Here is a 13,895-nt window from a genome sequence, read left to right as displayed (position 1 = left end):
AGCGAAGTAGCATTAGCCTCTAAGCCATGCTGTCAGGGGGAGTTTGTGAAAACATGGATAATACAACAGCTACAGGAGCTGTATTTCAACATCTCACTGTATTTTGCACCAGAAGGTATATTTGAAATAGGCTTTATGTTGACATTGAGGTAATTTCCCGGAGTAATTGTTTGGTTTTGTGGAAATATCAACATTTTCATCACATGCTGCAACAAGGAAAAACTTTCAAGTTTAAATTCGAAAGTTATTATGGCACTATTATGCAGATATGGCCCACTCAAGAAGAAATTGTGCTGTATATGGCCCCTGAACTAAAAGGTGTTTGACCCCCTGCTTTACAGCAAAACCATTGACTGTATTTACTTGCACCAGAAATGTAAACTGCAGCTGTTGTGAAAACAGGTGGGCTTATGTCATAGAGGGGATAGATTAAACAGCTATTCTTATGTCATACTTGTACCAAATTAAACTAAATCTTAAAGCTCTGAATCTTCCCCCAGAGAGCAGGAGCTCATACCCTGATCTACTAAATGTCTCTGTGACTTCCTGTCAGCAAACAGCCATGCACATTCAGACTTTCATCAGCCTGTGAAGTTTGGCCAGAAATCCCCAGAAGTAAAGATTTGAACGGTTCGTTCTCAACATTTTTCCACGATGACCAAGAATCCTCCGTCTTGGTGTGCCCCCAGTGTTTGTAGTGCACGCTCGTTTTAAACCACCAGACCCCACTGCTCTCGATATGCGAGAATAAATATGCAAATTCATTCAATCGGGAGTCAGTCCTGCAAAATGTTCAAAAGATGCTGGAGATCCAGTGATGCGGGTTTGATGCAGTGTTATTTGGTAGGATATCGCAGCAAGTAAATATTTCCCTGTATTTTGTTCATCTGTCTTCAAAACGTTCAGTTGGGACCGACCTGCAGGGTGTCGTTTTCACGTAACCATTTTGTTATCTATCATTTGTAACTGGGTAGAATTTGGTTTTGCTTTAACCACTCAATAACACACCAAAAGCCTGGTATTATGAAGCCTTTGATTTAAACTTTTTCATTTTAAAACCATCTATGTTCATAAAGTGAATTTTAATTCAACCCAATTTATTCTCAAACTTCAATTTCATTGCCACAAATGAATGCAAATTCTTTCTGCTGTTTCTACTGAGTTTGCTAGACAGCGGGTTGGTATGGTGGACTCCTGGACTGTGCCTGTTACCGCCCTCCAGAGGCTCCTGTGGCAGGTGGGACGTCCATAAAGATTCACCAAGCTCATTAAATACGACATAAAACAGGGATCTGAATCACCAAGATTTGCATTTCCTTCAATCTAAAGATGGAACAAAAGGGTGAAGATGGTGATGATAAAGAAGATAGAGATGATGAAAACGTGACACCACAGAAGATAAAAAAAAGTGAGAGAAAATATTTGTGGATGGCGGACAGTGAAGCATGTATTGTTATACATGCTTACACAAGGAGAATGGGATGGGTCATAAATAAATAACTAAAGGGTAAATAAATAGATTCAATGACAGACACCACCTTGCTTGTTCATGTTTTGTGAGGAAGTTATGAAATACACCATGGAAATCTTACAACACAACCAATGCTTATGATTTTGAAAAGGCTTATAATAGCTTATAATTTAAAAGTTGAAGTCACCCATCAGTTTATGTTATTTATTGCTTATCATCTTAAAACATTCAAAGTGTCCTACCTGTGTGAGGCACAGAGTGAAGCATAAGGTTTCAGTTAATTGCATGAGTATCACTGTTAATGCATGAGAAGTGACAGCTCTGCTTTGCTCGGCTTTTAAAGACTTTTGACGTTTTTTGGTCCATCTGCTCGTGGGGTAGCTTTAATCTCTATGAAGGGGAGAGGAATCTTATCCCTCCCTGTGGGAGCAATACTTCAGCAAGAGGCAGGATGAGGAGACAGGAGAGGAAGGAGGTCTTCCTTTGTTACACCCTTGGTATGCTGAGCATTCTTATCGTGAATGTTTCTGAATGACTTGTTTTCTGTCACATCCGTTCATTCTATTAAAAAAAACTGAAGCTATCACAGTGACAATTAACTTAATAATAGACTACACATAATCCTTCTTTGTTACCATGTGACTCTTCCCAAAAGAATGATGCAATGGGAAGAGGGATGCATCTATTAGTATACATTTTTGTTTTCTGTTTGGTGAAAAAACTGAACTAGTTTCTGTGATTTCCATTGGAGTCTTTTATTTTCATCCTGTAACAATCTGCATTAATGCTCACAGTATGTTTTTTGCCATTTATGGTGCGCATTAACTCCTCTCTTTCTTATTTGTCATTACCAGTGTGAAGGTTATTTTATTCGTGATACTATGATCATGGCTTATGTGAATGCTGAGATACTGAAAAACTGAGCGTTCATTCCGGGACAAGTTTGTTCTGCTATCAGCCCGACACATGATGGCAGCGCGACAGATTAGGACACAGCTACCCTGCCTAGATAACAACATACACTCACACAGCTTTCATGACGCACATAGCTGAAGGACGTCTGGTTTCGGTTGGCAACAGACTTTATGACCAAATTGATCAATTGCACTGAAGCCACACCTGTTGTCGGGGTGGAGCCCAGACCCAGAAGAAAAATGTCGAACACAGACGTTGGACACTCAGATCGTACTCCTGCGTTCAGGGCGCAGCGCTGCGCATCGTATTTGGCTATATTTGCTTAATATACAGTAAAACTTACAAGTATATTAGTATTAGAAAAGGATCAAAGAATCAGGAAGGTCGGCCAGCAAATGTTGTGCAATTATATGAATATTGTGAATATTGTTAATAATTAGCCTGATTGTTACTCCAAATGAAAGGTAAGTACAGTAATTGCACATAACATTCAGATTCTCCCATTAAGGTCAGCGGCAATTACATTGATTTGTAAGAGGAAGATGCTCTAAAATCTGGGTCTGAGCAGTCCTTGAAATAAAAAATGCTACTTTTAATTTCCTGTGGCCATGGACGTGTTTGTCGTTGTGTGTCTCCAGCCGCTGACAGTGATTCTTCGTTATGCCAAAATTGTCCATTTCTGATTCTGTCAACAAGAATTGTTTTTTACATAAATTCAACAAAACTTTAGGCTGCTTCTTTTTGAGTTCATGTTCAACTTAGCACACATGTTATGGACATCATTCTGATGCAGCCCTCATTAGGATTTAACCTTTAGATCCACACTACCCTGATTCCATGTTAATTTAATCAGCTACTCTCTATTTCGATGAAAAATGTTGCTGTATTGTTCTATTTTTTTTTTTTTATCCTCTGTCTAAAGTGTTTTGAGGAGCTGCTGTAGCTCCGAATGCCACTCACGAAATAAGAGTAGTAGCCTCCTTTGACAATTTTTCTCCTGTTGGCAGAAACTTCACCCTTTGTCTCTTGTCCTCAAACTCTTGGTTTGACCCTGTGAGAGACGGAGGTGCGGCTGGAGGCAAAACAATCAACTTGGTCTCCGAGAGCCCTCCTGAAACTCATTTGAGATGATTTTCCATCCACACTTATTTTGTTTCTCAGTGAAATACAACACATTAAAGAGGCTAAAGGCCCGACTTGCTGCTATATACCTCTCTGCCTTAAGCAGTTCCACTGCGGCAGCCAGTAATAAAGTTTCTTCATCAAGGCCTAATCAATGGTGTTTAAAGGAGGTGAAGGTTGCCTGCGTTTTCATCCCTGATCCAACATTCATTCACTTCAGCTGAGAAATTCAAAGAAGTAGATTTCAGTCAGTAGATGAGAGTAGAGGTAGATGCCTACTTTTCTAATCCCTCCTCTCCTGCTGCCTCAGACGTGCCTTATGGCCGTCAGAAGTGCATTTCTTTATAGCATGATGTAGCACTGAGTGCAGTACTACCTGCATGTAATACTGCAGCAGAGTGAGCACGGTCAGAGCTGCAGGCTCCCTGGAAAAAGCAGATTTTAGTTGGAAATAAGAGAGATAATCCCAAAACACAGCTGTTTACAACTTTTGGAATCTTTTTTTCTAAATGCACATCTCATTTACTTTGTTTATATTAAAATGAAAATAAAAGCATTTCTTCTGGCAGTTTAAGGCAGTCGTAGGTGGTGTCTCCAGACTCTGGTGTTTTTGCTGCAATCCAAAAGGTATCAGGAGAAAAAAGATTTCAAAGATGCTACTTGCCTGAGTGATGTAACTCACCTCAAAGACAACTCAGAGAATGAATGTATCAGAATTACCCATTCCCCTGTGTTCACATTGCCTGAAGTTTTGTCTCGCCTTATCTGAGCTGCGGAGGAAACAAAGGAAAAATTGAAAAATAAACCCCATAAGCTAGGCAATTTTAGTTTTACAAAGCAGTCTGTGATATCTCCTTGTCTGTTTGTGTTTTTAATAACCATCAGTGGTGGGTTGAAAATGTGTGTTTTGTTGGATCTCTGCATTGTACTTTGAAAGATACTTTCTTTCGTCTTATGATCATTTGTCTGAACCTGTTTCTGCCTGCAGACACTTGATAAAGACAAGTTTATGACCAGATATGTGGTCAGTCATGTAGCAGGCAGCCTTCGAGGTTGTTTGGATCAGCAGACTAATCAGTATTTTCCAGTATTTGATTATTCATCAGTAAACATTCTGCTCCAGTCTATCGATGGTGCTGCCTCAGTAATGGATGCTTTTATTAAGGCTGATTAGATAAATCGTAGGGAATGAAGACACATTGGCTGGCAGTAGGACCTCAAGGGTAGAAGGAGAAAGGATCAGTCAATCTCGTCGTAATGTACCGCTGATTGTTTGAAGTGCGGAGCTGGAACAGATTTATTGAGAAGTAAGACAAAGAAGGACTTTTCTCCCCCTGTTGTCTCGTATCTGCTTCTCACACACAAACACAAAAACACATACATGCTGTATATTGCACAAGACAAAACCAGAGAAAATTTGTTTTCAACTTATCTCACATTGATATGCGGAAAAATTTTGTTTGCAGCTGCAAATCTAAATAATAAATCTAAATAAAGCCAAACTATGTCATTGCTTTTTTTGAGAAGCAAAACTGTACAGCAGCCAGATTTCACAAGATTGTACCCTTGCGGCTACAAAAAACCCCCAAAAAACAACCAGTGCAAAGCAGAATCTGTTAAGAACAACAGAGGATTCATACAGTCGAGATATTTAAACATTGTGGGCGTGTCGTAAATCACTGACCAATCAGCAGGCCTCTCCAACAAAAACATCGTTGACCCGCATTGCGGCTGCTTTGGAATGATGATAAAGTTTACATCCGAAATGCTAGTAGCATTAGCTAAACACTCATATATACATCCTGAGAACCGTGACATATTGTTTTATTGTTTTCCCCAAAACAAATATGGCGCCCACCGGAGAGTTGCTAGGAGTCACGTCCCAGAGCCCCCCGTATGCCCGACTTCCGAATGTGAGAGACGGAGGGAAAGACACTGAGCACGGAGACGTTGATCGCCTCGCTGAGTTGTGAGAAGTTGTGCACCAAAGTGAGTGTTTTAGCTTGTGTTGATGGATTATTAGCCAAGTAATCTGCAAGAAGACACATTTATGGAACTTTAGCTCAAAGTTTTGAAGGATTTTGGACTGAATTAACTGCAGTGAGCCGTGAGTAAGCAGAGACAGCTCGTCCTTGTGGCTTCGTCTGGACTGTTTGACTCATTCTTGGGTTGTTTTCGACCAGAAACATGAGAAACATCCACCAGGTGGCGCTCTGAGCCACCCTGGATGCTCAGAGTGCCTCTGGTAATGCTGGATACTTGCTGAACAGACATCACACCTTCACCGGCTTCCTGCTTCCAGTTCCAAGGATGATGGAGGAGTCTTCTTTTGGACCTGCTTGGTTCTTTGTTGCCCTCGCTCATTTTGAGGAGTCCGTTTTGATTTCAACTTACTCTAGTGAACAGGGGAACTGGGTATTTTGATTTCGAGTACATCATTCTGCCGGCTTAGTAGAGGCTTGTGTTGACATTTTTCAAAGGTGAAAATTGTTATAATTATCTTTAATAAAGTAAGAAATTACTTTAATACAATTTCTGTGTGGTATTATGTGTAAAGGTCCTCATACATAATAATCATATTTACCAAATAGTGATAAAATTGTTTCAGACAGTTTAGAGTTAATTTACATAACCAAAAAGAATATTACACTGAGTGAATCAGAGTTACTGTACCAAAATAAATACGGTTAAAGAGCTCAGGGCCCCTTATTACCTAATTAAGTGGTAGATCGGCTACATGGGGTCTGGAGCTCTGCGACTGGGTGGCGCTCCCCCTTCTCGCTGTGGGTCTTTGGTGGCTTAGGTTCAGTGGAGCCCCAGTGGAGCTGGTATGTTGTCATCTTATCTACCTTTTCCCAGCCTTGGTTTGTGTTACCGGCGGTTGTCTATTCTTCTCCCTGTGGGGTCTGCTTTTCGCACTTGGACTGTGAAGACTGTTGCCCTTTTGGTCTTTTGGGCACAAAGTGCTTGTTGTGGGAGTTTGAGCAATGCATGCTGGGTGTGGCGCTTTGGGTCCTCTTTCACCCTGAAGTGGCCATGTGAGCTGACAACCTGTCAAGCCAGGCTCTTAATTTGGGCCTCAGAGACTCTTTTCTATGTCTAATGAATGCTTGCATGCTGCACCTGATCAACCTTTATCTTTTGGGATATATTCAAAGGTATCCTGTGGTAGTGCTTTCCTCCTCACATTGCAAATGCCTTTGATTTGTACAGTTTTGGTTCCTTGCCTTTATACCACTGAGTATGAGTGGGAGAGTTAATAATATCTCACATTTGGAAGGAGGTGACTTTATGAGCAACAGAAACTTTATTTGCAGTAGTCTGATAAAGTGACACACAGCCTTCCACTGTTTTGATCAATATATTCTCAGTGATTGAGGCTACATTTACCAAATAGTTTGCCTTGAGTCTGCATCAAATATAGCCCCGTACCAATCAGTATTCTGAAACACAGAGAGATCTTGGTTTAACTTAATATATTTACCAATTTTCTACCTAGGAAGTTTTTCGCTGACAAATCAGCTACTGAATGACTGACAGAAAACAGTTTCCTGACCAAATTTAATAATCACTTAATTATTTACTGTTGGATGTTCATTGAGTAAACATGGCGAACATCGACTTTCCTGTTTCCTTTACTGTGGGATTTGTTGCTTTTCCCTGTGTTTCATCATTTCCCTGATTGTTCTTTCCTTTTCTTTTGGTTCGATAAAACAAGCTGTCACGCTAGATTGTGGAAATTGTGACAGATATATTTGGTTTTGTCTTTTTTTTTTCTTTCCAACATTTAGATGGAGTTGAGCTTTGTTTCATCACCCCAAAGAAGTTGGTTTCAGAACTTTTGTGATGTTTTTTATTTTTTTTGCAAACTGCTACCTGGCTTTTGCTTTTTGTTTTTCAGACTTTTTAGGGTTTTTATTCCTCTGAGGTTTTGCTCATGAAGCCTTAACCATTGGCTTTCGAAAAACACAGAAATCTTTGTCACTTTAAAAGAATTGCGAGAAAGCCAGCCAATCACATGCTAAGCCAAAGCATTAGGTTTACCCCATTAGTAAGAGGTTGGGTCAATATTTTTTCACCATCAGAATTAGATTCAACAATGTGCTAAAAACCTTCCTCCACTTTGACTTGTGGGCATAATGCAAATTTTTCATCTCCTCCAATTTTCCGCAAAGCTGCTCATTTGGACTGAAATCTGGTGACTGTCGAGGCTTTTTGAGTTCAGTGAACTCATCGTTTTGTTCACAACAACGTTCAGAAGATGGTACGCTGTCGTCATAAAGGGATTAACATAGTTAGTCACAATCCTCAGGTAGGCAGTGGTGTTTCAACTCTGTTCACATGATACTAAGATGGCTAAAGTGTGTAACGAAAGTGTCCGCTACTGTAGTCCATTAGCTTCAAGGTTTGACTTGTGCATCAGAGATGGTCTTCTACATACCTTTGCATGAGTAGTTATTCTTGTGCCTGCCTTGGCAAGGCGTGAAATTACTATCATCTTGAACTAGCCTGTCCATTCTCCTCTGACCTCTGGCATCAACAAAACACTTTGTCTGAGAGATCCGCTGCTCACTGGATATGTTCTCTTTTTCACACCGTCCTCTGGAAACCTTCAAGATGGTTCTGTGTTAAAATCCCTAAGCGGTTCATGAAATAAACTTCTTGCACCCACAACCGTGTCATGTTCAAGTCACCTTTATTCTCTTGTTTTAAAACTCTGTTTGAAATTCAGCAGGTAATCTTGCTCATATTTAAATGCTTCGATTTGCTGGCATGTGATCAGTTGATTAGTTTAATGTATTTAAACTGGTATCTCTAATGAATTCTGCCTTTCCTGTAAACACCGGTGTCGGAGTGCATATTTCTGTCTCCCTTCATGTCTGATTGCCTCTCCCTCCCTGATGTGTTGCACCTCTGCATGAATGGTTGCCTTCTGTGTCACGGTTCATCTGTGTTTCCTACAGAGCCCTTCAGTGTTTATCTGATTCCAACCCTTTCCTGCACGCTTACGCTCCTTCTCACTCTCTGACACCACAGTCACAGACTCTGATCCTCGTCTGCAGAATTACAGCTCTGCTGGCAACGCACTCCAATTTCACTTCTTCCTTTTCAACAACAACTCCGGTCTCGCCACCTGCTTCTTCTGGCTTTTTGCGTCCTCCCCTCACCCGGGATAGCTGGTACATTAGCCTTTCTTAGATTACCAGATATGTTTTATGTTGTTCGTCCTGACCTCAGATTACATCCATTCAAATCATCTTTACAGTCCTCAAAATGCCACAAATGGGTGCTTTGGAAGGTTTATTCTCTGATTCGCTGATTGTTCTCCCACTTCACGCTGATTCTTTACATACTGTCTTAAATCCAAATAGCCTGTAGCCACCTGACCTCATCCCAGGCCTGTTGAAGCAGAGAGGAGGAATTTGGAGGATTTCCTTTCCAAGATGCTGAGCAATTATACCTGCAGAATCCACACAGGTGGGACCTATTATATGGACCTATGGTTTATCTAATTTTTCATTTCCAAAATGTTGATACATGTTTGATTCTGTAAATCATTCATGCTTTTCACTGAAGAATGAAATGATTTTGATAGAACTATTTACAATCATGTTTGTTCTCTCACCAGTTTAATTATGTGTGACGGTGACATTCTAAGGCCTTGGGACCGAACTATAGGAGGCCTGCAGATAACAAATAAGCATCTAATATTCAATAAACAAAAACTAATAAGAGGATAATAGCAAGTTTTTTACAGGTACTCAGTTTAGGGTGCAGATAGAAGCAATGTGAAACTACAGAGGGAATAAACAAGCACATGTAGTGAAGTTTGGAATGAGGTGAGACAGGTACAGGTACAGGTACAGGTAAAGGTTCAGGTACAGGTACAGGTATAGGTACAGGTACAGGTACAGGTACAGGTACAGGTACAGGTACAGGTGGAGACCATCTGCACGGTGGCCCTCGCCTCACAGCGAGAAGGCCCTGGTTCAAATCCAGCCTTGGCCTTTCTGTGTGGAGTTTGCATGTTCTTCCTGTGTGGACATGGATTTCCACCCTGTACCCCGGTTTCCTCCCACAACCCCCAAAAACATGTACCGTGAGTCCCTGAGCAAGATCATCGGTCCCCACCAGTTCCCCCTGAGCACTGCTCTGTGTAGCTGCTACCGATGGGTCATTCAGTCATAATTGGCCCAAGGGGATCAATTTAGTTGGTAAAATAAAATTTAAAATTTATAGAAAATCATCAATGAATAGAAGCCATTACCCTCAAAGAAAAAAAGACAACATTTAAACAAAGCAAGAAAGGAGAAAAGAAAATATATTACTGTTAAGAAGCAGATTGCACCATTTAGGTCAGTTTTGAGTCACCCAGACTTTTTGGATGGACACCCAAAACACCAATTTCTGCCTAAAACCATACTTTATATCCACACATATTGAGAGACAAACAGCCACTCACATTCACATGTATGGGAAGTTTACAGTGTCCACTTAGCCTCAAATGATACAAACTTCAGAGAAAGGCCTCTAAACTCTCAATGTTGACAAAAAAACTAAACAAAAAAATGGATTTGCAAGTTTTTATATGTATATTTGTTGTGTGTCTACTTCATTGTGACAGATTCCACTAGAACACACTCCACTCTGGCTCCAGTTAGATTTTTGACAGATTGCTCTCGGTTACTATCCAAGTTTTGTGCTGATGTTGTTTAACTTGCTTTTTGTGCTGATGTTGTCTGTAGGTGAGGAGGATGTATAAAGACACACACACACACACACACACACACACACACACACACACACACACACACACACACACACACACACACACACACACACACACGGTAAGGTCAAAAAGCCATCCACTGCTTGGTGGCAGTTTTGCGATGCATGCATTTTATTGTGCCTGCTGCATGTTTTCCTGATTAAAGATGCACTGGTACAAAGATCCTGTGTGGTTTCTCTTTCCATGTTACTGATTAGATGCCAGCTTGTATACTTCATACTTCACTGAACTGATGTGAAGCTTAATGCCACTGCTCACCTACAATTAATTCCAGTTTGAAAATACCTGCTTCATTTGCAGTTTTCCCATTCAATATAATCACATGATGAATTTGGTGACATTTTTTATATTGAATCTACTGAGTCATTTATCTTTATAATAATATTGTGAGCTCATATATTTTACATTAATGGACCTACAAATTGATGCTGGATAAAGCCAATGAATGTGAATTCAAACCTGTTTCATTTTGGGTTGTTTAGACCTTTTTGCCCTTTTCTCCACTTTTGAGATCCGGTCCTTTCCTTTTCTTTCTCAGTCCTCCCTTTAGGACAAGGCTTGCTACACTGTGGGATTGCTCATTGTGAAAGAAATGGCCCCCGAAATGATTCTGTCTCGGCCTGAGGGTTTACAGCCGATAGGCCTTAAAATGGCTTCATTTCCCATTTGCCCCACCCCCTTGAGGAAACGTTTAGTGGAGCTAAAGGCCAATCAAGGCTCCACAAGATCAGTAAAGCCTTCGTCTGAAATCAATCCTCAGAGTTCACAAGCTTGTGACTGTGGGGCAAAAAGGGAATCAACTTCCCATTGATAAATTCATCTTGACAGATCCTTTCAAAAGGGCTCTCCCTAATCAATATCCGTCATTTAAAAAAAAAATAAAATAAAAAAAGTCTGGACATGGTAACCTGCAAGTGCAAATTTTGAGAACCATTCCACAAGATGTAACCTTGTATACATTTGAAGCCTGAAAAGTCACAAGCAGAAAGAAGGTTTCCTTCATTCTGACTTTAGAAATTAAAAAAAAATAAAACGCTCCCAAAAAAAAAAAATGCTCAAAAACAGAGTGTGAAAATATAGAATTGGAGTGAAGGGGTAATTCATAATTGGCTTTGATTGTTTATTAAGTTTGTCCACTGACTAGTACCGCGATTTTAAACACATTGCATTTCATTAAATTCAAGTCCAAACTATTATTATTATTACTCTTGAGTTGAAGTGAAATTTTTCATTTAAGTCAAATCTAATATACCAAAGGAAACACACACACACCCACACCCACACACACACACACACACACACACACACACACACACACACACACACACACACACACACACACACACACACACAGTTATTTGAGCTAGGATATGTCACTGGCAGGCTGCTCTTAATTTATTAGAACATATTTGCTGTAAAATGTATATAGCTGCATTCTGAAATATGCATATTATGGCTGCATATTAGCATATGCAGCCATTTAGAGGAAGTGCATGAGTTGACATTTCACACCTTCTGACACGGCAGGAAAGATCCACGTTGTAAAAAAAACCCACAAAAGAAAATCAAATCAAATTGCAATATGATGAGGCACCGCAGGCACAGGGAATGATCCTCATTCATCACGAGATGTGTGACAACTATAAAAACATGCTGTACTTTTGTACTTTCATTTTATTAAGAGTCAGTCTAGAAAAACTTTTGTGATTTATGATGAATAAAGATTCTGGAGGGTTTGACTGTATCTCAACACTGGTGGCTCACAGTTGGAGTGGTTGTGGCTCAGTTGGTGGAGTGGACCGTCTTCCTCTCCAACATTGACACATCTCACCCTGCCCATGTGCTGAAGTACCCTTGAGCACTGACAGCAAACCAAAGATGCTATAATTCTGATAAGGTTCTGAGGTGCTTTTTGACTTTCTTAGGTGCACATGTAGAACCCCAGACATGACATCTGAAATATAATTTTAGATCATGGCCACAAATTGACATTTTTTGTGTTGGATTATTATTTTGTGACCACAAATAAATATTTATTGGCTTCGAATTAGTAAATATTAAATTATGGCCATGAAATACTAATTTGTGGCCACCATTTAAACTTTTAATTCAGATATCATGTCTGGGCCTGCTGCTGCATGCATGTCTATCAACTGCAGCCGAACAACATGGTGTGTTTGTAATCTTGTCTGCAGGCCTCTGTGAGCAAAAATGTCCACACCTCCTCGATGGGTTGCTACCGAGTCGTTCAGGTGTAGCTATAGAACGGCGTCACTCCAACTGTCTTTCCTATTTAGAGCCACAGCTCAATATGGTGTAGAATAATTGTGTTCAATAGCACAGTACGACATAATAGAATTTGTTTTTGACAAACAAAACTCAGCTGAAAGTGACGAAGTGAGAAGGGTCCTAGATGTCACTGGCTGATACATTCTGGCTCTTTATCAGCAGCTATCAGACCTCTGCTTAACCTTGACCCTGTTATCACAATCTGCCCATGAATCATCAGCTTAAGAGTGAGTGCTTTCAACTGTGACTGTGTTAATGAGATGCAATGCTTCATAGAGCCAAGGTGTCTCTTTGGGTGAATTTGTTTTTCATATTATCTGTCTGTTGTCCCCGACAGATGATGAAAGCAGGATGTAAGTATGATGAAATGAAAAGCAAATATCTTACAAATCAAAACACATCCAGCTGATTTGAATAAAATCCCCTTGTACTGATATAAACTCAAAACCATTTCTTAGGTTTATTTCTCAGGTTGCCTCATTTCTTTTGTCTTCTTTTGTTGGCCCAGACTCACTTTGATGCAAGCTGATACTAAGTTATACAAAAATGAAATTACTCCAAAAAACAATTTTTGTTCAGTTGCACCCTTCGTGACCCTTAAGGGTGGCTAAGTTGCAGGGGATGTGGTTGACATGGATATAGCAGCAGCACATTAGTTTTGATCACACAGACATGTGAAATCCTGTGGTAGAACCTCGATGTGTAAATTAATACATGCCTAGAATTTCAAAACGTCGTTCAACGATAGTCAAGGTGTTTTCAACATCATCTAAAACATACGTAGAAAGGTTTATTGGTGAACTTGTCAGTGTGTGATTATGTTAAGCTACCTGCAAAACTCACAATGACAAGGTGGTTATCGAAGATTGATAATAGACGACTGTCGACTTTTGCTGTCATTATTAGTTTGGATTCATGTAGCAACCCTTTAAAACCCCTTCCAGGTCTGAACATCGTATTCCTCAAAAGCGCCACAATCAATGTTAAAACAGATTCATCATTTGCCTCTAATGAGAAAGTGATGCAATTCTTTGCTTTGTAATTCAAAATAACAGCCCCCACAAATGTATCACACTATGCTCTGACTAACCATGAGCTGGCATACAAGCTGATGTGTTAAAAAGACGTAAGAAAGTAGAGAGTGGGCTGGTTGCAAAGAAAAGATAACATCGTCACTGGCTGACAAATAGCAGTCAGGAAATTATAACTGGGGAACGGCCCAACTGGGCCAACTTCTGGCCATGCTTGTTGTCCAAATCAGTATTTTACTGCTGGCAAAGAAGAAGGCAGAGTATTGTTAAACCTGTC

Source organism: Lipophrys pholis (assembly GCF_963383615.2).
Source record: "Lipophrys pholis genome assembly, chromosome: 6".
NCBI lineage: Eukaryota > Metazoa > Chordata > Actinopteri > Blenniiformes > Blenniidae > Lipophrys > Lipophrys pholis.
The sequence above is the reverse complement of the archived record's forward strand: the minus strand, read 5'-3'. Positions refer to the sequence as shown.